Source organism: Mytilus californianus, unplaced genomic scaffold (genome assembly GCF_021869535.1).
Source record: "Mytilus californianus isolate M0D057914Y unplaced genomic scaffold, xbMytCali1.0.p SCAF_9, whole genome shotgun sequence".
Classification (NCBI taxonomy): Eukaryota; Metazoa; Mollusca; class Bivalvia; order Mytilida; family Mytilidae; genus Mytilus; species Mytilus californianus.
In genome coordinates this window covers 88,543,676-88,571,089 of record NW_026262745.1, presented here as the reverse complement: position 1 = coordinate 88,571,089, position 27,414 = coordinate 88,543,676, and the positions used below count along the sequence as shown (strand labels likewise).

The 27,414-nt window shown below is 32.0% G+C and overlaps 1 long non-coding RNA gene across 1 annotated transcript; it reads left to right on the top strand.

The window, feature by feature from the left end:
- Positions 1-11,035: 11,035 nt before the first annotated feature.
- On the top strand, positions 11,036-27,322 carry LOC127716038 (uncharacterized). The gene is made up of 4 exons (XR_007988719.1): positions 11,036-11,145; positions 12,266-12,353; positions 13,473-13,576; positions 27,177-27,322. It is a non-coding gene; the product is annotated as an uncharacterized LOC127716038 (long non-coding RNA).
- Positions 27,323-27,414: the final 92 nt, after the last annotated feature.

Sequence of the window (27,414 nt, the reverse complement as noted above, 5' to 3'; positions counted from 1 at the left end):
CCCGTCCCTTTTCACAAATGTTACTCACCGAATTAGACTTATTACAAGGTTTGTACTAACATTGCTGTTCTCTTTAAATAAAATATCCTTGCATCTTCCTTAAGTAATGTCTTCATTCTATAATAATGACCCCAGTGATTCATGTTCTATGTTTTTGTTGTATGCACTTTTATTTCTCTTAATTTTGTGGAGCAACCGTGTCTACTAGTAGATTATAACTTTTGTTGAAATCACCTGCATATTTCGTATTCTATTCGAAGATGGTGTGATTATGACGTCACGAAGTATCGATATCAAAGGCAAAATGATGGTCTACTTGAAGTCTTTTTAAGAGAGTTTGTCAACACGACAACATGAGTATTGATGGAATAACACACTAACTATTGATTTTAGTTACTACACATAATTGATGTTTGATAATACATGTTTTGTGTCTTTGTTTCTCGTGATACTAAATTACAAATTAATCTTTTTTTGTTTGAGAAAATGAACCTATTTCACCATTGTTATGCCAGTGTATGTGCTTAGTGCATGTTTAGAAATTTAAATGTAGGATACCACTAATAGCTAAGAACAAGAGAGTGATTTGAATTGCATTGATTTTTTTTTTATTTTTCAGCCCAGATCTGGCCAGTATTCATAATGCTAACGAGATTATATTTTCTTATTCATTTACATCTAAATTGAAGAGCTCTTGTCCCTGGCTTAGAGTCTTTATTCAGTGCATGCCCCAAAAAAAAATTCAATTATCATGATAGTAATTAAATAAAACGTTTTTCGATTTTTTTTTTGGGGAAAATAAAAAACATGAAAATTGCAGCAGATTTCTCTTTCAGAAAGTTATACATGTGTCGGATTGCATTTTTCAAAAACACCACAGAACAGAAGGCAATTTTAATTCTAATATAATTGTGGTAACTCAAACATACCGGGGGCGGGATGGGGCGAGTTCGTCGACGATAAACGGACCTTGGTTGATTGATCGATTTATATTAGATACATATAAACTTTGATATGCTGTAACATTTAAAGTTGTAATTAGGTAATATGTAGATTAAATAATTTCAGGGGCATTGAAACCGCAAAAAAAATGTCGGATATCAATTTGACAAATACTGTTATTCAAATTATAACATTTGCGACTAATTATTTGTTAAATTGATGTGTCTATATCTCTTTCTGAATAAAAGCATATGAAGCCAATGTCAAAATAAAAAAGACTACCTTGGCCTCGTTTTCTTTTTTTTGTTGTTCCTGGACTATAAATATGAGGGCTCTAGATATCTATCAATTAATGATTACAAGATATAGAAACATATCGATTACATCATAGAAATTAGGAGAAATAACTTTCGTATGGAATATCAGGATTACTCTGGTCATATTTGTATTCGAAATCCTGAAGATGTTATAAGCATTTTGCCAAAAAAACGTATTTGTCAGTATCGTTTACGGTTGCGAAGGAGTGGCGATGACAAGAACAACTGAGATATCTCTGAGATAAGTCTACGGTTATGCGGTGTTAGCGTGAAAGATGTAAAAAGCATACGAACTGGTCGATCTGTCTTTAAAAGAGAGACAAAAGATACCAGAGGGACAAACAAACTCATAAAACCAAAAAAAAAAAAACAAAAAAAAAACTGACAACGAACACTGTTTCCTCACTAGTAATCATATCTTATATCTTTCTTTTCATATTGGATATGCATTGATGATTCAAATAATAAACTGGAAAAATAACAAATACATTCAGTTTTCTCTTTACGGAAAAACATTCTAACGATAGTATTGTCTTTTGTGATATCAAATAACAAATGTCTACACCTTGACAAAGTCGGCTTCTATAGGTCCTATTTTGGTTGATACTACTACGGGTGAAATGTTTACAGTCCTTGGATGGTGTAAACTTCCCACTCACACCATACACCATTACACCATTCACCATACACCATTACACCATACACCTTGTGCCATTACACCATACACGTTACACCTTTGCACCATACACCTTACACATTACACCATACACCATTCCCCATTCTATCTACACGATCCGAAATTACCCATAATGCAATTAAATTTCAAAGAAAGCGTGCGACTACAAAATTATTTATTTGATTTAAAAAACGAATTTTGATCACAATATTGTAAATTAATGTATAAAATTAAAATCTCCGTGGTCATGCCTATGATGGTTATATAAACAATACAGATTAAATATATATACATGTATTTGTAAATAAAGTACGCATAAAACTTTGCTTGTAATGCAAATTTATCCGCGATCTGCCTATCTATAAATTAAAAACGATATTGGTTACAATGCTATTATTATCGGTTTTAACATGTATCGTAAATCTTATAAACTTGGTTTTCAGATAAAATCGACAAACAATGCCAAAAATGAATACTTCAGGATGACTGGTACATGTACAACATGTACAACAAAATTATTTTAAGCATCAACCAAAACTGACCATATTTGCACTTATAATTATAAAATTGAGAATGGAAATGGGGAGTGTGTCAATCTGTTAATTTATATAGGGTTAAAAAATTTGGAAATATTTTTGCCCTCCTTTTATTAAAAATATTGTCTCGCTACAAAATTTCAGTAATTTTGATACCTCAGGCTGACTCATATAACAAAATTATTTAACTCATCAACCAAAACTGACCATAATATTTTCACTTTATTATATAGATCTATATAGCCGCATAGTAAATCAGCAATATTTTGATGTCAGGGTGGATTCTATAATACAAATGACAGCAACATTGCAAAACAACATGTACAATGACAAAAATTTGTCCCCATCAATCTAGATTGCCAGCATGTCCTCTTTTTATTCAATATATTGTCTCGCAACAAAATTTCAGTAGTTTTGATACCTCAGGTTGACTCGTATAACAAAATTATTTTAACGCATCAACAAAAACTGACCATATTTGCACTTTATTATGTATATCTATAAAGCCACATAGTAAATCAGCAATATCTTGTTGTCAGGATGGATTGTATAACACAAATGACAGCAACAGTGCAATACAATGACAACAAAAATTTGTCCTGATCAATCTAGATAGCCAACATGACCTCTTTTATTCAAAATATTGTCTCGCAAGAAAATTTCAGTAGTTTTGATACCTCAGGCTGACTCGTATAACAAAATTATTTTAAAGCATCAACCAAAACTGACCATATTTGCACTTTATCATGTAAATCTATATAGCTGCATAGTAAATCAGTAATATTTTGATGTCAGAATGGATTGTATAATACAAATGACAGCAACATTGCAACACAATGACGACAAAAAATATACCCATCAATTTAGATAGCCAGCATGCCCTCTTTTTAATTAAAATATTGTCTCGCAACAATTTTTCAGTAATTTTGATACCTAAGGCTGACTAGTATAACAAAATTATTTAAACGCATCAACAAAAACTGACCATATTTGCACTTTATTATGTATATCTATATAGCCGCATAGTAAATCAGCAATATTTTGATGTCAGGATGGATTGTATAATACAAATGACAGCAACATTGCAATACAATGACAACAAAAATTTGTCCCCATCAATCTAGATAGCCAGCATGTCCTCTTTTTATTCAAAATATTGTCTCGTAAGAAAATTTCAGTAGTTTTGATACTTCAGGCTGACTTGTATAACAAAATTATTTTAAAGCATCAACCAAAACTGACCATATTTGCACTTTTAATATTATTTATATCTATATAGCCACATAGTAAAGCAGCTATATTTTATTGTCAGAATGGGTTGCATTATACAAATGACAGCAACATTGCAACACAATGACAACAAAAATTATCCCCATCAATTAAGATTGCCAGCATGTCCTCTTTTTATTCAAAATATTGTCTCGCAACAAAATTTCAGTAATTTTGATACCTAAGGCTGACTAGTATAACAAAATTATTTAAACGCATCAACAAAAACTGACCATATTTGCACATTATTATGTATATCTATATAGCAACATAGTAAATCAGCAATATTTTGATGTCAGGATGGATTGTATAATACAAATGACAGCAACATTGCAATACAATGACAACAAAAATTTATTCCCATCAATCTAGATAGCCAGCATGTCCTCTTTTTATTCAAAATATTGTCACGCAACAAACTTTCAGTAGTTTTGATACCTCAGGCTGACTCGTATAACAAAATTATTTAAACGAATCAACCAAAACTGACCATATTTGCATTTTATTATTATGTAAATCTATATAGCCGCATAGTAAATCAGCAATATTTTGTTGTCAGAATGGATTGCATTATACAAATGACAGCAACATTGCAATACAATGACAACACAAATTTGTCCCCATCAATCTAGATTGCCAGCATGTCCTCTTTTTATTCAAAATATTGTGTCACAAGAAAATTTCAGTAGTTTTGATACCTCAGGCTGACTCATATAACAAAACTATTTTAAAGTATCAACCAAAACTGACCATATTTGCACTTTATTATGTAAATCTATATAGCCGCATAGTAAATCAGCAATATTTTGATGTCAGGATGGATTGTATAATACAAATGACAGCAACATTGCAATACAATGATAACAAATTCTTGTCCGCTTTAATTTAGAGTGCCAGCATTTCATCTCTGTATTCGTTATATAAAACTGTCACTAAAGTCAGTATCAGTATCTGTATTTCCCACTTCCATGACTTCTGAATATGGACGGGTACATCACAGATTCCTTTTGGGCTATTGTGTGATGGGTTGGTCTGCGCATAAATTAGTCGTGCTTGCTGAGGTGTGATGATTTAAACTCAGTAGTTCAGGATGGTTTGTATAATAAAACTATTCCACCTCATCATCCAACAGTGTGACTGACATGACAGATTTCATTTGTACTTTATAATGAAAAGTATGAGAAGTTCTCTTCTAGGAAAAGTATACTGTTAGTATATTATGTCGGTTGGTTGATTTTGTTGGTGGCTAAATATCAAGTGGCAAATATTTCATTCCGTTTCACATAAGTATATTTTTTCGGACGTTCAATATATCATTTATAATCCGTAAAGACAAATCTAACGAAATTGACGAGATTGTTCATAATTATACAACACCTTATGTGCAATAACACTGTACAATTTTCCTTTGAACATTTTTTGGAAAACAGAATCGTAAATCCAAGGCAAACATAGGTGAATGACGATAAGATATTTATAAAGAGACTGTCAAAAGTGGGGAACGAAGCAACTTTAAAAATGATGTTGATAACCCGTGATATAATAATACTGTTCCGATGCGTGGATAACCTTTCTATCCGCCTTCTAGTTAAAATAAAATCCTTTCTTTTATGATAACTGCATGTGATCACAAGTGTGTAATTTTAAAGCCATTGTTTAATGTAAATAAGAATATGAAAAAAAAAGATTTTTTAATATGTGTATATTAAATATATATGACATAGAGTCTAACGAGTAAAGTAATTTGCTTTACTGGGAAAAAAGAACAATAGGATTATTATTATTGTTTATGTTTACAATCCGAAAAATTAAAATAAAATGAACTTCGGTTTCAACCAATGAAATGTCGTACACTATTCATTCACACCATTCCCGATCGCACGTTACACAATCACACCATAGCACCATACACCATTACACCATTCCCCTTACACCATACACCATAGCACCATACACCTTCTACCATTGCACCATATGCCATACACCATTACACCATACACGTTATTTTGGGAAGTTTACACCATCCAAGGGCTGTATCAGCGAAAGGTCATTATCTCAATAGTCAGTGATTCGTAATTGACATTGTTTAAATCATACCCATTTTAGAATTCTCCATTGATAAGTCGAGGTTTAGGTTTCAATTCTTTCACTTGACCTTTGATAAAGATTTATCTTCAAGTCTATTTTGTCCATACAGCTATGCACAACTTAAGATTATTAAACATGCTTGGATTTGAAATGTTTGAAGTTGATAAATGTGATACATTGTCAAATGGATATAGTTATGTCGGTATGATTGCATGGTTTCATAAGAAAACAGTCAAATGAACAAACAAACAAATCGACTGATATATTGTAAGATGCAGGCCTAGACATTTAGTTTATTCACATTCGAAAGTCATCAATAGAAATCAAACTGACATTACCATGGAAAGAAACCAAAAATTAATAAAAAGACAATCAACTGCACATATGGTAAAAAGCTCCTTCTCAATAATTGTTTTAATAAATATAATACTTCATTTTGATTAAAAACATCTATCCTTATTAACTTACAGTTGTATTATATTCCTTCTGGCATTTACATATTGAACGGTGGACATGAGTCGAATGATTCGAAATGAACAGATTTGCCTTGAGATACATGTAGGCGATTTCTAATTTCTCAAACAGATAACGGAAGCATTTATTTTTAAAAGAACATCGATGTTTTACCGGTCAATAAACTAAAAAACGTACGATATTATACATGTTATACTGAACATCCCATTTTATCCCGTTTAACCGTACATTTGAAGAGGGAACATGATGACACAAAATGACAAGGTTAGTATCACTGCAATGTATTTGATGTTGGCGGTTCATTTTCACATCTAAATGTAATTTTTATGGAAAGATTTCATTAAATTTATAAAAAAATGCTTATCAAATAAGTTGTTTTAATAAATGTTAATTATATTTAAAACGTCTATCACATCAATTGTCAGATTTAAATTTGACATTTAATTTCTAAGAACTGAATATTGATCACAAATGATTAAAAAACACTTGATATAAATCAACTATGCTCGAACAGCTGATTTGGACAGATCATTATAATTTATATCCGTCAAAACAGATACATCACTGTTTTCAGACATATAACACTTCCTTGGTCATCAAATATCAGTCCCTATGAACTTACATTGGTACTTGTATACCTTTCTTCGAAAAAAAACAGGTTCACCCTAAGAAACACGTGGGTTGACTTTCTGATTTGTCAACATATTACGGAAGCATATATTCGAATAAGACATCGATGTTTAATAGTTAAACCGTAGGATTCAGGAGAAGGTCAACACACTAAAAAACATATGATATCATAGTGAACATTTCATTTTTCATAAATCTGAAGAGAGTTCATGATGGCACAAAATTATAAGGTTAGTTTTAATGTATTGATTTTGTTGTTGGCTGTTCATTTTCATGACAGAACTTCGATTACAATTGCAAAAGTGTATCACCACTATGTCTTATTGCAGTACTGTAAGCTTGTGAAGAATTTCCCTTTTTCAATAGTCTAAATTATGAATGATCAACAAACGGTACTTAAAGTTTAGACCATATTTGGACGAAAACTTATTTTAGATGCCTTTGTGATGAGGAGCTATTGCTGTGATAAAAGTACCAACATTTCAAAATATTCCCTCCTGTAAATAAATGTAGCATGCAATTGAGGGTTCTGCCCTTTCACTAACTCATTTAAAATCAGAGGAATGTCGTATATATTTATTCCTGTTTATGGCGTTCTAGTATTATATTCACTGCAAGAATGGAGTTCATGATTATATTGCAATGAAAGTATCAAGTTTCTTCAACAATTTAAACAAAAAATCCGATACATTGGTATCCTAACAATAGTGAGAAATATATTTCTCAACATAATGTATTACTTTATTTTTTTCATTTCTGTGGTTACATTTTTACTTCGAAGTGTGTAAAATTTTATAGATATTCTAAATGTTTAAACAAAAACAAAAAAGATGCAAAACTAACTTTTAAAAAGCCTGCTCTCTGGTGGTAGAAGTCCTTTTGCTTTTTTATAACATTTTTCAAATCTTTAAATAAAGTTTTTTTTTGCCGTAACGCACACGGCTATGATAAAAACAAAAGGTTTTTGTATTGTTTGAAGTGATCAGAAGAAAATTTGTTTTACATTTTGGGGGAAATTTCAATACACAAAATGTAGTAGCACTTTCCAAAAATGTGCTTGCTTTAAACGCATTTTCTTCTGAAGGCAAGAAAATCATGATTTTTTTTTACTTTGAAATAATACCAAATTGATTTGTAATCGTTTAACTTGATCATTTAATGACTTTTGATTGCAGAAAATGGTCAGATAATTATGTTGCTACCAATTAATTAATAATGTTTAAATTCCAGAAACACATCTTTCAGTGCACATTGAATTCTTTTTAAACAGCCAAACATATAATTGGGGCTGGTATAGCTATACGGTATGGGTTTGTCTCATGGTTGATGTCGTACGGTTGCTTATAATTGCTTACATCCATTTCAATTAATATTGGTGGATATTTGTCTCATTAGCAATCATACCATATCTTATATGATCATGTAACCCAATACTTAATTTGCTGAGCAGTATTATGTTGAATGCATTTTAATTCATTGCGTCGATAAATTGCTTTAAAAACTTAAATATCACATACTTTTATGTTCTCTTTTTCAGCTTATATTTATAGTACTGATCGTGGATTTCCTTCCACTATGTGTAAGCTTAGTATTTCAAAATGCTGAAGAAGAACGGCCAAATTTGTTAGTAATTGAAGACGATGCCTGAGGTAAATGCGTTACTAATAAACAGATGTCTTTGAAAATGTATAATTCCTATCAATGTCAGTATTGGTGACTTCAACATACTCATATATTATAAATATTGTACATTTAACATGCTAAAGAAGTAGTATTTCCGCGCCTTTTAATACTCTTAACTAATTATCACTGTTCTGTCGAAAGAAATATAACAAAAACAACAAAACAACAAAAGAACTACCCGTCTTGCTTTGATAGAGTACAAAAAACAAAAACAAATGCGGAACCATGTAAACTCTGTATTGCAATTATACATTTTTATAACATATTGATATTTCTATATCATGTATATTGCAATTTACTTTTGTTGCACACTTGTTTTTTTTTAATTCGGACAACTTTGAAATAAAACAGTAAACCATAAGCAAAATAAAATATACAAAAAGTTTTAAACACTTGTTCATTGTTTCATATTCGGAGCGCCATTAAAAATGATTTTTTATTTGTTTCATGAATTCAAATTTTAACTGCAATGTGCTTATCAAATACTTGAAATATCGACAACACGTAAAAAAATGTAAACCACACATAATAATGTCAATACAAAAATTCCAACTGAACACAACACTTTTGGTCGTTGTAATATTACCAGTAAATGCATTGATGTTTTAAACATACCAGTTCTTTGAAAAATATTTTAAACGTGACTGCTGAGCTGATCACAATAGAACATAAGAATATTCTAAAGATCACACGTACATGTATGATGCATATAGATTTGAATGTGAAATCTGACACTTGACGATATACATTTATCATCCGTGATACCGGTAACGCCATTCAAGATGACTTAACACAACCAATCTTATGTTTGAACTTTTTTCATCTGGTGTTGAAAGAACACTATACTAAGTAGTTATCAATTATAATCATTGGTTATTTGTATTACATTTACTCATCTTTTATTTCAAAATCCATTGCAGAAACTGGTATAGGAAACGTTTTTGGAAACGGCTTTGGATCTATTTTTTCCCTACTTTGTTTTCCAATCTTTGATTACGGTACCTATGATGGCTATGATGGGAATGATGAGTCCTAGTACAACAACTAGTGTCAGTCAGGTAACTTTGACTCCAACAATGCAAGCCTTATCAACAACGCAAACCTCATCAACAACACATAGTGAGTATTATTGACAAAATCATTTAGCTTATGTTAAGATATAACAAATGTCGGTATTCCCCTCTTGTTACCTTAATATCGCAACGGCCTCGATCTATATGTAGTATGAAGTAGTCCTTCAGTGATGTATGCACCTGTCTGTGATTCATATAGCAACAATTTTCTAGTGCGTCTATCAGAAACATTGAATAACTAAGCTATAGATGTCATAATTACATTGTCAATCTATAATGTTACCAATACATTTGGATGTGTATATCCACCTTTCTTTGAAGCAAGCTTTACCGTGTCTAGAAAAAAAGCACTTTTGTGTTGATATGTCTTTAATTTGTTATGCTTTATGTTGTTTACAGTTGTATACTGTGGTTATGTTTTATGTTTTTCCCCCGTTATACTGCCATGTCATTATGAGTTGGGTTTCAACTTATAAGTTGGAATATTCCTAATGATTGGTTGTTGGTTGCTTAACGTCCAGTGGCAAATATTCCATGCATGTTCAGGACGAACGATACCTTTTGAAGATTTTGCCTCTCTTTTACAATGGCCTACATGTAAATTATTGTTTTAAAACATTCACTTTTTATTTTTTTTAGTACATTCCAATGGAAGGTAGTGATAAACTGAAAATAAACTCTACTTAATAAACCGAGTTCTTTTTCTTTTTTTTTATGAAAAGTATATGTTTGCATGTGTGTTTGTGTGTGGGCGAGGGATGGGGATGGGGGTAGGTGATCGGTTTGGAGGGGACATTTAAGATAGAATATGCATTTTGAACAACTTATTACACAGACAAGACACATTTAATAAAACATCGGTCAATAAATGTTTGGTTATTTGTGTCGTTGATTACGGTCTCATTTACGTTAACACTCCATCCCAGAGTTCTTATATTCATATTTCATCATTTTGTTTTAATAGAAACATAAAATGATACATATCGATAATACTACATGTGCACGATCTATTTGTGGACAGAACGTTAATTCAATATTTGCTTACTTTTCCGGAGCACCTGAGATTACCCCGGTTTTTGGTGTTGCACAGTCTTTAATATTATTTATTGTGTTTTGTAGACTGTTGCTTGTTTTTTGCAATTTGTTGTATAAATTAGCTCTTTTTCTCTCTGATGACATGTCTTTGGCAGTTTATTTTCAATTTATGATACCTCCGCCTCTTTTGTAATGCTTTTGCATTTAGAATTATTCAAAACATTGTGTTGAATGTGGTTACTTTATCTTCATTTATGTTTTTCCATTGTTTTAATTCTTTGAACTCCAACGTTGTCATATTTATAGCACCATGTATTCCAACAAATTGCCCTAATGGTTATGTGTTGCTTACTGACCAAAATGCTAGCCCTAATTGTTACCTGTATAGTGGAAATACTGAGAAATCATGGTATAACGCTTGGGTGAGTAATGTTTAAAATAGAAACAATTTAAACTCTTTATTTCGTAACATATTGATATCATATAATTTCAAATAAGTCCATTATTACTTTGTTTTGTAGAAAGAACTTTTCGAAAATTATCCTTTGACAATTTTTCTTTTTGCAACGAGACAGAGTAAACTGACATCGCGTCTCCTCTTATGCATACGTTACCCCTTATGCAAAGCCATACTTAGTCAAAATGGCACAAGTATGAATCTGACACAATGGTTGACATAACAGATTCAAAGAATATTCTGGTATTTGAATATTTAAAACTATAAGCTAAAGATCTAAATATACCGTAGCGGTAAACAAATACATTGTTGTACGTAATGGTGACCATAACTAAAGTCAACAGAAGTAAACCGGTGTTCAATAGTCATAAACCGATTAACCGAAAACAAATCAAGGGTCACAAAACGAAACCGAGGTTATAAAACGCATGTAGTGGCGATTTAAGTAGCTTATTCCTTGAAACAATTTATGTAACGAATCTAATAAAATCAGAGTAGTATGAACATACACGAGAACAACCAATTAATTCTGATGAGTATCCTCCTTAAGAATGACCAAGTGGTATGCTACTGCTAAGATAGGGAATATTGATTATTGGGGTATTAAAATCATCACGTTTATGAAAGATTCTAGTTTTAAATCGTTGAAGAAGGCTTCATATCCGAACAAAAAATAGATATGCAGTAGACCTTCTAGTCTCGACAACTTTTTTTTTTTATCTCAAGTTCACTGAGATAAGTGATAAGATAAGATTTGGGTTATTGAGTAACAAGACAGCATGAACATAACGAAAGTTGAATTAAGAACATTGAAGTTTAGTTTTATGTTAACTGAATTGTCTGGGTAATAATAGTAACCAATAACTAAAAAACAATTATTTTTTTCATCGTATAAGCAGAGGTTCAAGTTGAACATATTGTAGATTATAAAGCTTAAGACAAAATAAAAGTCAAATGGTTTTCTTATATGATGCAAAAACAAATTAAAACAGACATACATTCATATTAATATATCATGCTACTTATAAAAATAGGTAGTTGAAATAATGATTCACATTAGAGATGTCTTCTTTTTGCAACATTAGAGGACATGTGCCATGACTCCTGGAGCTTTCCTGTGGAACCCAAACAGTGAGGCGGAAGCCAATTCCGTACAGACTAAACTTATGCTTGGTAAGTTAAGAGTGAAATATCAATGATAATTCTTTATCGATGAAAATATACAGTTGATTGCAGACCAAGCATTACATATAGAAGCACGAAAAATATCACGCGGCATTTACTCGGGTGCACTTCATGTAAACACCGCGTTAACTCTGCGTTTACTCCAAAATTGTAGTAGACATCAAACGTAAATGGGCGTTTCTTTCAACGTTTACCTCCGCGTTAAGGCGAAAGGAGTGCCTTGTAATTTTGTTAATAGTAAACGGGCTTTTTTCCGAGATAACATGAAACAGGTGCGTCTTCTATATTTTTATAAAGTTAAAAGATATAAGAATATGTGGTTTGTGTGCCATCATTTTCAACTGCATGGTGGCTTTCAATAAATACTGGCCCAATGTTAGGACAATGACAGGATCAAAATGAAAATGCCAATAACTTTTTCTTATCACAGGATTTATCTCAGATTTGATGTGTTTAAGCTTTTGATTTTACCATTTTAATAGAGAGTTTCCGCTTTGAATTTTCCTCGGAGACCAGTGTTTTTGTGATTTTACTTTTGACATTGAAAAAAAGGAATTATTTAGATGATTCTTTTGATAAAAAGTACTTCCTTAAATGTCTGCAGGAATGAACAGGTTTATCAAAATCGTCATTTTACATGGTATATATAACATGTATAATGTTGATCAACTATATCATTTATAAATTCAGTGGACAATGAATTACGGCAAATATTTTGAAATTAGTGGATTGTCTGAAAACAATGTTTCAAAGATCATATTATGTCGTCTGTTGTATTTCAAGTCTTGTAACATAGCCTACTAGTTAAATTTACAATAATGAGTATTGTTGCAATTGTTAACATATAAAACTTTCTTTTTTTTTGAAATTTTTTAGTTTTTAGTTTTATTTCTAAAAATATTTTTTTAAAGATACTAATCATTTACATTATATAAATAAGCAAGAAAAGGGTATATTTTATTCCACAAATAGTTAACTAGAATAGAAATGGTGTTGTCGGTATTTGTTCGATTCAAAATCCTTTTTTCTACAGAAGTTTTAATTTACTTTGATATAAACTACCTTCTGAAGTTACTAACCTTAACATGCTTAATATCATTCTTTTAGAAAACGAGAAATGCTGTGGGTTGGTGGCAAAAAAGACATTAATGGAAAGTTTGTATTTAAAATTGGCAATACTGGATTTGTATTGGATCAGGTACCATTTGGAGGTAACTTAAAATTTTAGATAATTACAATGAATATATATTTATATTACTATGAGCTCTTCTAAATCAACTTGCTGCTATTTTTGTCTTTTATGGTATTCATAACAATTTATATTGGGAACACCATACCACACAGGTGTGGGAAATGTACAGATATGTGTTGGTAATAACATTCAGAAATTATTGCGAGGTTTTTCTTTAATGTGAATTTTGCGACTGGGTAACCATCGCAATAATTAGAACTCGCCGATTTGACACACACAATAGTATGCAGTGTTTCTTTTAAGAGCCAATCCGCCAGAAAACCATGCAATATTCAGAAAATCGTCCAAATCGACAATCACAACTTGACAAATTTTTATACGTCATCTTAATCCTTGACATAAAATAAAAGAATTTGACCACTTAGTTTTTCCCAGAATCGTATCTATTTTTAGTAACAGCCTCATTTGCATAATTCTGTAAATTCATTATGAAACCAAGGAAAAATTCCAACATTTTATGCCTTTTAAGAATGACCCAGAAGCATATTAAATGGGGTAGTTGAGTTTTTAGAGTAATGTCAGCTGAAACTCATCCATTTTACTATGTTATGATCAATACAAATGAAAATTTAAACGATTTGGCACATTGCCAGGAGCAGGGAGACAAAGGCGGGGTTTTTCATACATGAATTTACGTGGTTTTCATTCGCTTCTATCTTGCAAGACCCATTCCGGATTTGTTTGCAACTTATATCGGTTTTAACTATGGGGTATGTTTTATATCAAAACAAAATATTAAGCTTGGCAAATGACTATTATATGTTAATTTATGCCTTGGAAGAATGGTGATTTTAGTCCCAAATTGACACATTTTAATTTTGATTTTAATTAAATTCTAAACACAATTGGTACTAAAATAGCTCATAAAATCATTCGAACAAGTAAATTCAATTTGTCTAAAAAATGAAATAAGACGTATTTGTACTGCAAGTCCAAAAATCAATAAATTGTCTGAAACCAGGGAGTCCATCTTTTATGCTCTTCCATTGACTTATCTCCCTTGGGTAAGATCTCAAACATGTCAGCTCCCAGTGATGGTTTGGCAGACAAATGTTTACAGTGAAGTTTGTGACTTTAATAATCTAGGATGAGCATGTGGGCTATCCCAGCCTTATACATCTACATATTACAAACTATGTAAGATATCTGAATGCACTAAAGACCAAAATAGCATTTCCAAAAAAAATAAATACTGCCAAGAAATTTGACAATAATGACAATAATTTAGTGAATAAACATGATAAATATTGATTGGAAAAATAAGTCCATGAACAGCAAAAAGTGTTTTTAGATTTCAACGAGCAAAACAAAAGTATTCTAAATCATTCTTCGTAAAAAAAAAAGTGAGCGAGTGGAACCACCTTGCTCGCACCAAAATTGAGATTGAGAGTGTCAAAACTACTCTGGCGCACCATCAATAAATCAACGACACTCTCTCTACCGTGGTATTGAAACCAGCATTGGTAACCAAACATATTCATACAGATACAGACTACCATTCATCTACATTTAGGAAGTCTGAATAATACTGAAAACTACATTTTTATGGTGTAGAATTTCCAACAGGACTCCTTATTTTATATAAGACAAGGAGTGGTTTATTTTCCCATGGTTGTTACATCATCTTGTCTTTGAATATGCTCAAAGTACAGGGACTTTTATGGAATTCATTGACATGATAGTCAAGCAAGATGTCAACATCTCGTCCAACCCTCTTCCAGCAAAGCCAAAGCTGACCAAGGATCTTCACCCTTTCAAAACAGGCTGTATACAGGACGAGTTATTCCAGTAGGAACAGGTACAAATCTTACAATCAATTTTCATTTGTTCCATATAGTCAATCTGAAATTAGGGGACCAACAATTGATACATTAGCTAGATTAAAAAAAGGGGGGGGGGGTGGGTGTTGATGGGGCATGTGAATATTCTTTTACACCTGACCTGTTTCTAAGACATCTTATTTATTTCCTATGGCAAAGTGCAAGCAAATAATATATATCCGTATATACATTGTTCTGTCTTGGGACCATTTGATTAAAAAAGCAAGGGGGAGGGTTAGTATGGTCAAAATATTTATGTCCTTGTCAGCTTAGGACAGAATTTTAATTTTCAAGCTATTAACCAGGGTACAATATATATTTATTTTCTGCTTTAAAAAAATCAATTTATAGACCAGAATCATGATAATAATCAAAATCTATTTCAACATATTCAACGTTTAGCAGGTCAGGTTTTTATTCTCATCCCCTACATGTAAGTTATATTTTCAGTTCTTACTGGAAGTTGTTCAGCTCTTTGTCTACTAAAAAAACTTTTATCTCGTGGAAAAGCCTCCTACAAATACATGTTTTACATACAACATACTGTACATGTAACACTAGACAACTTTATCCAGAGAATAATATTTTTTTAATGAACTAATAGGCCATGGAGACTAAAAAAATCAAAAGCATTGCAAACTTTTGTAAAGTTCAATTTTAGGACCCTACATGTACATGTATGTAGATTACTTATAGAGCCCTTTTTAAAAGAAAAAACCTACATTTAAACTACATGCACAGTGATGCTACACTACCCTACATTTCCTGTCTGATATATTTTATTTCATGTAAAACAAAATTGAAGAATTATTTTATAGTTTAACACTTTTTATTTGTAGGGCTATATTTATGCAAGCAATGCTTAACTAAGATGAATTTTTGTAAAAGTGACAATAGCCAGGTCAAACTAAATACACATGATACATGTATAGAAGAAGATATTGGTAAGTTATTATTAACTTATATATTAATTTAACTGTTTGTATAACATGGTAATCATACAAAGTATATGTAATCACTTATATAATAACATAATTATACAATTACATGTTATACATTTGTACATCAGTTTTATTAAACAGGTCTTTGTTAACTTGGTTTTCCCATTGAAAAATCACTTTGCTAATTTTAATTTGTAGTACTATATTGGGCGGCTCCTATAGTTTCCATTCAATAACTAACAATGACTAATGAACTGTTCATACATTCCATTTCAATTATTTTATTTATTAATACGTATTACTTTTACTGTTAAGTCTGTTTTTTGTGATATCCATTTTACTTGACTCTGTATTTATGTATCCCGTCATACTTTGAACGACAAAATTATTTTATGTCTACCTGTGCGAATTTCAAACGCGCGATTTTACGCCAGTACTTAAAACCTTCCATCCTTTATGGGTGGATTTTACATAGATATATAAAATCGTATAATATAAGCAAAATGAGGATGTTAAATTTGATGTATGCCTTTTTGTGCTTCTTCGTTACATTTGTTTGTTTTTATGGTGATTAAGATGATAACACAATGTTGACTGCTGTACCCCTATTTTTGACAATTTTACCTATTGTGTCTGTTTGTTTTGTTCATGCATCGTTGTCAATATAATAGAATTTGATGCGACTGTCATACAAGTGAGAGGTTTGTTATCTTGCTATAAAACCAGGTTCAATCCACCATTTTCTACATAAGAAAATGCCTGTACCAAGTCGGGAATATGACAGTTGTTATCCATTTGTTTGATGTGTTTGAACTTTTGATTTTGCCATTCGATTGGGGACTTTCCTTTTTGAATTTTCCTCGGAGTTCAGTATTTTTGTGATTTTACTTTTTCAAATATAAAAGGGGGAGATTTTTATTGGTACAATGTACTTTTGAAGATATTTCACCTGTTCGATTAATTGATTGATTGTTGGTAATGCTAATGTCCAATGGCAAATAGTTCATGCATGTTTAGGACAAGAACAAATTAAAATAAATACATTATTTGGGTTCTTAATATGCTAAATCTAACAATGTATTTAAATAATTTAAGATGTTGCAATTGGGCCCCATTTTAAATTGGTTCACATTGATTTCAAAATGGTCCAATTTTTTTTTTTCTTATTTCTACACAACTTGAATTCTTGAGGTTCTTTTGATATACAAAATGCAAATGTTTTATATTTAGATTTTTAATTTTGGTCCGGTTTTCAAATTTGTCCACATTTTGAAGTCCAAAGGGTCCAAATTTTAACTTAGTTTAATTTTAACAAAACTTGAACTCTCCTTACAATGAATTAGGGTTCTTTGAATGATAAATAGAAATAATCAAATATTCTGAATATAAATATGTACTTAGATTTATGATTTTGGTTTTCAAGTTGGTTCAAATGGGGTCCATAAGTTAACTGTGTTTGATTTCAACAATAATTTTAAAGATGCTGATTCAGCCTGAATCTAACCTGTATTTAGTTTTTGGCCCCTATTATGAAATTGGTTTACATTGAGATCCAAAGGGTCCAAAATTAAACTAAATTTTAAATCTTAATTTGATATTGGGGTTCTCTAATATGCTGAATCTATTAAACTTTATCGTTATACCATATTTATTCTGTGTTAGAAACCTATTCTTTGTCAAATATTTAATCCCATTACAAATTTAGAGCTGTTATAGCTTGAATGTTCTGTCCAAACTTGCATTTTTTCTCCATCTTCCACAAAATTTGTCCTTTTCTGAGATAACTGGTGTTATCTTTTTAAATGAAACTTTAGTGTAAAGAAAAGCACAATATGTGGATGATTATCTGATGTCAAACATTTTCAAGATGGCCACCAAGGATTTCAACACTGGTTAATTTAATGAAAATTGTTAATTAGGGATAGTCGTGGTAGTTTGACTTGCTAAACAAAGTAAGGTTGTTTTTTCTTCCAAAATGGCAAACATTTTCAAGATGGCCTTATATGAAAATTGACATTAAGAAATTACAGAACTTTTGACATGCCAACAAAACAATGAAATTTTTTTTTAAAGATGGACACAGCAAATAAAGGGTTAAATTTTCAATTTTGTTGAGTTTGATTTTAAAGAATATTGATATATTGATATTCAGCTGTACTTTGACACAGAGAACAGATATAAAGATGGCCACCATTTCAAAGATTGTCACTAAAAGCGGTCAAATTATCACCATTGTCTGTTTTCAATGTAAAATTATACTGAGAGGTAATTTGACATGCAGGGGCGTAGCTACCTTCTTAATGAAGTGGAATCACAAACTATAGGGCAAGGGGTCTGGGGGACCGCCTAAGGCCCCCAGTAGGTCCAGGGCAAAGCCCTGGTAGGGGGGCCAGGGGGGTGAAGCCCCCCGGAAGCTCCGCATATATAGCGTTTCAAAACAATCACAACCGAAATAAAACTTGGACATTTTTGTTGAGGTTATTTGGTCAACTATTTGTTAAACTTCGAGTCGAATGAAGACTTAACATTGTCGCTTGCGTTTTTTGTACGTGAAAGCTTTTAAAATCACGGAGATTTGTTCCATATGCTAGTATTTGTATTGAGCAAAGTAGATTTAAAAAAACAAACAATAAACATAAACATAAACACAATACTATATGTGGAGTTTCTGTTAGAAAAACATCATGGATACCAAATACTTGGTGGACACATTCTCATATATTTTGCTTAACATATGTATTTAGATGTTTAAAAATTTTGTGGGTAAACTCTACAAGAGAGAGATGGGAATTTCGAATTTTACGTAGTTAGGAATATTCGAAGTTGAAATTAATGAACTTTTTCAGAGTAAATGGTACTTTGATCACGATCTTTTTCATGATCTGCGTTTTTAATTAGCCAGCTAATTAACAAATGCATATGCATTCGACCAGTTGTATGGCAATATCTAGATGATAACAGTGAAGATACGTGCAATAAAAGTTTGGTGTGTCTTCGAACAAGAATCAGCAGTTTAGTGTCCTACTCGGACAGACAGTTCTTTTTAAAATTGAATGACCTAATAGTCCAGTAAAACGAGTTAGAATTAACAATTTATTTAAATGGTTTTACAATCAACCATTCGTATAGCCAGCCCATATAGAAACTACTTCGAATTATCGAATCTATATAAAAGATTTTTTTTGTAAAATAAATAAAAACGTTAAACATGTACTGGAAAATGTGTACTTTTTTTTATAATAACAGCAGTTCCAACTTCTCATCTACTAGTATACGGAAACTATTGATTGATTGAATGGTTATTAATGTCCGGTAGCAAATATTACATGCACACAGGACGAGATACGTTGACGTGATGTGAAAATGAACTATTCGTGTTGTCAACACCTACATACTTAGTCAATATTGAACTAGTTCACAAGGTAACAGTCATTATTCCCGGATCGATACAAGTTGAAGAGTCTTCATTCTAGTAAGATGTGTGCTTTGGGGCGAGGGGGAAAATAATAATTTTCAAGTTTTTTTGTTAACCCTAAAGGGGTTATGTTTTTTGCACTCAAAGCAAGTATACGGTATGGTTGTGGTACCAACAACTATGTAGCTGGTATTTTCTAAACAATGCCCGTAATATAAAAAGTTCCTCTAAGTTTACACCAGTTGTATGTATTTATCGTACACATACATGTCTTACAGGATTAAAAATTCAGCTGCATGTGTATTTCTCTTGCTTTTATTCTTTGTGTAGTTTTTAGAATGCATACATAGAAAGACTAATTCCTATATGTTAACTTTGTCCCTCACTCTCTCTCTCTCTCTCTTTTTTTTTTGTGAAAACGACGTGGATGCACGTGCTGCCGTGCCTCCGGGTAGCTACGCCCCTGACATGCCAAACCAAATGGAGGCAATTTTTATACGACCGCAAAAAAAATTTTGTGGTCGTATATTGGTATGACGTTGGCGTCGTCGTCGTCTGGCGTCGTCCGGCGTCGTCCGAAGACACATTGGTTTTCGCACTCTAACTTTAGTTTAAGTGAATGGATCTCTATGAAATTTTACCACAAGGTTCAATACCACAAAAGGAAGGTTGGGATTGATTTTGGGGGTTATGGTACTAACAGTAAAGGAATTAGGGGCCAAAAAGGGGCCAAAAATAAGCATTTTTGTAACTTCCAGACATAACTTGTGTGTTAGTGTATGGATCTCTCTGACATTGTACCACAAGGTTCCATATCACAAAAGGAATGCTGGGATTGATTTTGGGGGTAATTGCCTCAAAATTTTAGGAATTAGGGACCAAAAAAGGGGCAAAAAACAAGCATTTTTCTAGTTTCATGACAATAACTTGTGTGTAAGTGTATGGATCTTTCTGAAATTGTACTACAAGGTTCCATATCACAAAAGGAAAGCTGCAATTGAGTTTGGGGGTAATTGCTGAAACGTTTAGGACTTGGGGGCCAAAAAGGGGACAAAAATAAGCATTTTTCTAGTTTCCAGAAAATAACTTGTGTTCAAGTGTATGGATCTCTCTGAAATTGTACTGCAAGGTACTATACCACAAAGGGAAGGCTGGGATTGATGATGGGGGTAATTGCCTCAATATTTTAGGAATTAGGGGCCAAAAAGGGGCAAAAAACAAGCATTTTTCTAGTTTCAGGACAATAACTTGTGTGTAAGTGTATGGATCTTTCTGAAATTGTACTACAAGGTTCTATATCACAAAGGGAAAGCTGGGTTTGAGTTTGGGGGTAATTGCCCTAAATGTTTAGGAATTTGGGGCCAAAAAGGGCCCAAAAAACACATTTTTCTAGTTTCCAGAAAATAACGTGTTCAAGTGTATGGATCTCTCTGAAATTGTACTGCAAGGTACCATACCACAAAGGGAAGGCTGGGATTGATGATGGGGGTAATTGCCTCAATATTTTAGGAATTAGGGGCCAAAAAGGGGCAAAAAACAAACATTTTTCTAGTTTCAGGACAATAACTTGTGTGTAAGTGTATGGATCTTTCTGAAATTGTACTACAAGGTTCTATATCACAAAGGGAAAGCTGGGTTTGAGTTTTGGGGTAATTGCCCTAAATGTTTAGGAATTTGGGGCCAAAAAGGGCCCAAAAAACACATTTTTCTAGTTTCCAGACAATAACTTGTGTTCAAGTGTATGGATCTCTCTGAAATTGTACTGCAAGGTACCATACCACAAAGGGAAGGCTGGGATTGAGTTTGGGGGTGATGAATCATAAGGGGGTTCAAAAAATTTTGGGGGGGGGGATTTTTTTTTTTTCCTTTTTTTTCTTTTTTTCCTTTTTTTTTTCTTTTAAAATTTTCCTTTAAAGTTGGTTATTTCTGATTTATATTTAAAAGCAAATAATAATAATATGGTAGGAGATACACACCAAACAGGATGTGTAAATTATTATATAGTAAGTATTGTGCAATAGCAAGAAATTTTCAATTGCACAGTATTGCACAATAGCAAGAAATCTTCAATTGCACAGTATTGCGCAATAGCAAGAAATCTTCAATTGCACAGTATTGCGCAATAGCAAGAAATATTCAATAGCACAATATTGCGCAATAGCAAGAAATTGTAAATTGTACAGTATTGCGCAATAGCAAGAAATATTTAATTGCACAGTATTGTGCAAAAGAACTTCGTATAATAGCTTATTTCTTCACCAATTTCAATGGGGTTTTATTCTTGAATTCTTGGGGTTCTATAATATGCTGAATCTAACCGTGTATTTAGTTTTTGGATTTTGGGCCCCGTTTTTAAATTGGTCCACATTGAGGTCCAAAGGGTCCAAAATTAAACTTTGTTTGATTTCATCAAAAATTGAATTATTGGGGTTCTTTGATATGCCGAATCTAACCGTGTATTTAGATTCTTAATTTTTGGTTCCATTTTCAAATTGGTCTACATTAAGGTCCAAAGGGTCCAAAATTAAACTTAGTTTGATTTTAACAAAAATTGAATTCTTAGGGTTCTTTGATATGCTGAATCTTAACATGTATTTAGATTTTTTATTATGGGCCCAGTTTTCAAGTTGGTCCAAATTGGGGTCCAAAATTAAACTTTGTTTGATTTCAACAAAAATTGAATATATGGGGTTGTTTGATATGCTGAATCTAACCATGTATTTAGATTTTTGATTTTTGGGCCCCGTTATCAACTTTGTCCACATTGAGGTCAAAAGGGTCCAAAATTAAACTTTGTTTGATTTCATCAAAAATTGAATTCTTGGGGTTCTTTGATATGCTGAATCTAACCATGTATTTAGATTTTGGATATTGGACCATAATAGGTGAATGTCCAATTTAAATTTTTTAAGTTCTTAGACCACATTCATTCTGTGTCAGAAACCTATGCTGTGTCAAATATTTAATCACAATCCAAATGCAAAGCTGTATCAAGCTTGAATGTTGTGTCCATACTTGCCCCAACTGTTCAGGGTTCGACCTCTGCGGTCGTATCAAGCTGCGCCCTGCGAAGCATTTTATTATTGTTGTAAAGATGTTAAGGGCTATTTGGACATGCTTAAAAGGAGTGGATAATAACTATTCTGCAAAAATGATTTGGCTTTAGTTGGGAGAATTTTGTAACTGCATCCACTTACAGTAAAAGTTGTCAATTTTATTTCTTGTCAGTGGTATATATGAAATTAAAAAAAAAATGTGGTATGATTGCTAATGAGAACAAATGACATAGAAGTAAAGCTATAGGTCTTCATACGCCATATGGCCTTCAACAATGAGCAAGACCTATACTCATATATATTCAGCCATAAAAGGCCCCAAAATAAGAAAATGAAAAAATATGAAAACTAACAGCCTGATTTATGTATGTATGTATTGTGGTTTTCAGATCTAGACTCGCAGCTAACCTTTCTGTCAGTGTCAACAACAACTGAACTTTCACAGCAGTCAACATCAGATTGGGAGACTGATAATGCTTCTAACAGAAACAATTTCAACCAACCAAACAAGCAACAGAAACTTTCCAACTTTAAAACATCAGTTAAAACTTCCATGGGATGATGTCTCAAAAAACAGTTCATCATTTATGGAGATTTTAATGTTATGGTTTTTCTTTTACAAGAAAGTTAATGTACACTTGTTTTATAGTAAAACCTATAGCCGTTCAAGTATAAAAAAAACACATTCAACTTTATTGAAATTTGAAGATTGATATGACTTATTTTAATTCTGTTATCTCCGAGGATGTGATGTAGAGCATTATAGGTAAAGTAATCTTAACAGCTATCCAATTTCATTCAAAATTCTTTATAAATTTTGCACTGGTATATATAGACTAAGTAATTTGTTTTTCGTCTAGTTATGGGATTTTTTTTTAGAAGCATTTATGATTTTCATGTTTGTATTGACCACATTGCAGCAACATAGATATAGGTACCTGGCAAATCTTGCCTTGTTGGCATACTAGGCTCAAAGGGTCATAAAAAAATTTCCATCACTAAGTGTTTGTTAAAATCATCTGTTTACAGTTTTCACTTTTAAACCATCATCTTAATAACTTTAGAAAAAGTGTCATACATATATATATGTATACAAAATTTAAAAACTTTTCAATATATATATATATATTGATAAAAACTATCAACATGACAAGATCTAAATATCCAAAATTTTTCTGAAAAATTGAACATAACATCTATGAGCTATTGTCCCTGAAATGTGTAAATTTACAAATTTTCACAGTTTTCTGCTACTATCCGACAACTATATCAATATATTATAAGAATAAATTGCAAAAGTGGTCAGAACAGTCTGAACTTATTCTGAATTGTTTAACTTCTAATTTAAATTGATTGCGTTTGAAATATGTGTTTTTTATCGTTTTAGGTGCACAATTTGTCAATACGATCTATTTCGGCTCCTGGGAGCCTCTAGATTTATAATGAATAATTTGTATTTAAGTATGATTATTTTCTTAATGTTTTAAATGAAACATTAATTATTCTTTTCCATTTGTTGTTATACTTATTTATAAGTCCAGATCCTATCATATGTCAGTAGTTACAAATTAGACGGCAAAATTGAGAAAAATTTGAATATGTAGGTTACCCCATTTTGGTGTGGCATATACCAGACACCAACATTATTTGCCGAGCTTGATATTTTTTTTGATTGGGTATATATAGTTATACTTTGCAAGTAGATATGTTGTTTTACAATAATAAACGGGTCTTGGAGTATTTTGGATCTGAAAGATGACCAAAATCAGCCATTTTGGACATGTAGCTAAATAAGACATATTGAAACAGTTAGATTATACATACACTAAATAGACAGCATTGTTAATTCTATGCATTCTTACACTTAAAGTGATGTACTACTAGGAACAACTATCAAAAAATTATAAATGTTACCATATTTTTTTATTTAAACCAGCCAAATATGCCAAAAAAGGCTTATTTTTGCTGTTTTCGAGCAATTTCATCTGTTAAAACATGGCGCTCAAAAAATATCCAGATCGGTTCAATATTTTCCCAAAAAAATTTGTGTGGTTATTTACATTACTAAGGTGCACCAATATGCCAAATATGAACTCATTTGGAAAAAGTGACATTCGGACGGTTTTGCATGGTTTTCTGGCAGATTGGCTCTTAATAGTAATAATTCAAATCTTAGTCTTTCCTGTAATTTCTCTATATACTGTAATAGGGTTAAAGCGATTATACTATAGATACTCCTCTTTACAGCTTCTGAAGAAAAATGAAATACTGATGAAATTTATACTTAAACGTGTTTTATAACTTTCCACATGTGGAGCAGGATCTTCTTACACTGCCGGTGCACCTGATGTCACCCCTTTTTTTGTGGGGTTTGTATTGCTAATTCTTTAGTTGTTAATGTTGTGTTTTGCAAAAAAATGTTTGTCTGTTTTCCTTTTTCGCCATGGCGTTGTAAGTTATTTTCTACTTACGAATTTGATTGTCAATCTGTATCTTTGTAACATGGAAGTAATTAGGACCCCCTCTAAATCAACTTATGGGACCAAAAGCCGCACCGTTATTCATACATAGATCATAACAATACAGAATATTTGCAATACCAATACAAATTTCCGATAGCAGGATTTTGAAATACGTGACAACTTTTTCATAAAAGTAGAAAATTTATAACGAGGCCTTTGGATTATACTATCAATATAGGCAATATTTTTTCTATAGCATCCTATGAAAAAAAGAGGGTGTTAATGAATTTCACTACATAAGTGTTCTTCAACGGTCTGTCGACAATGTCTTCTAATCATACAACTCTTATACTTTTCTCTCATATGAAAAAGGGAGAAGATTCAAAGAGGGCTTTCAAACAGACAACAAACATACAAAGACAAACACCATAAACTTGCTAAGGACAAACATCACTAACATAATTAACAGTTAAAATCATATAAAAACTATTCATTAATAACTTAATCCCTGATATGAATCGGGTAGATCTGAGGAACGCTGATGGGCAACAAGTTACTGCTTTACATGTGGTACCTACAGGGTCGCAAAAGAAATTAAACATCTGGTCATAATCTGTTTCTGTTATGTCACTTTTTTTAAGACGATGCATTTATTTCTAGTAATGAATCATAGTCATATATACACTCATGATAGATACCAGGATTAAATTTTATATTTACGCCAGACGCGCGTTTCGTTTGTAACGTTCATTTTGATTGGATAACGTCACTAATTTTCATGGTTGATGCTATGAAAACATACGCGCAAGCGCAGACGAGGTATGACAGAAATTTAAATGCATGATTTGACGTGGTTTTCTGTCAGTTACATTAGAATGGAGATAACAATATTGTATTTTAAGCTCAGACGGCATCAATTGGTGATTTGATGGTAGCAGATACCCGTTAACTGGCTACATGTCACCAGTTATCTTGATTTGCGATCGATCATCAAATCATCAATTGATGCCGTCGAAGCTTAAAATACAATAGTTATCTCCTAAATGATAAACTTCGACTTACTGTATATGACGTACAGGGCCAAAAGTTCAAACAAATATTATGATCATTTCGAAACTAGGGTACTTCATACATCTCTTAGTTCCATATATTGTATTTGAAGTCTATAGATATAGAAAGATGTGGTATGAATGCCAATGAGACAACTCTCCATCCAAGTAACAATTTATAAAAGTATACCATTATAAGTCAAGGTACGGCCTTTAACACGGAGCCTTGGCTCACACCGAACAACAAGCTATAAAGGGCCCCAAAAATTACTTATGTAAAACCATGCAAACGGGAAAAATAACGGTCTAATCTATATAAAAACGAGAAACACTTATGAAACACATAAACAGAAACTCAGATTCCTGACTTAGGACTTATACCTTTATCAAATACCCCCGTCAGAAGTTGTGGTTTTCACAAAATTTAAGCAAACGAGGTATGAATCTTTGGTGTTGATAGATGTTAAAAAATTATAAGATAAATATATGGTCATGAAAATGTGCTATCAGCAAGCAGAAGCACGATATTTAAATTTTCAATCGTTCATGCCTTAGATGAAAAAAATCGTAATGTCTTGCTAAAACGATATGTTTAATTTTTGTTATAGGGAAGAGAGCTTTATGTTATGTAGATGATATTACTGTACTGTTAAGTTCAGTCTTATGACACATAAACAAGAAAACACGTTTTTCAGTTTCGTTTTTGTGTCTGTTTGTTTGTTTTAATTTTCTGATTATCCATATTTTACTTTATTTTATTCACAGTTGACATGTTTTTCATGTTACAACAGTTGCAACGAATACTTTTTTTTGCAGTAAATGCGGCAACAAATGCAGGACTACAGACTTTTATTAATACTGATGGTGAATGTTTAGTCCTTTTCATGTTACAACAGTTGCAACTAATACACTTTTTTGCAGTAAATGCGGCAACAAATGCAGGACTACAGACTTTTATTAATACTGATAGTGCATGTTTAGGAATGAGTCCTATCTTTGTTGGGTCTCTGATTTGGTACTGGAGACCAAGAACTTGTTCTGTTACTGCGTCATT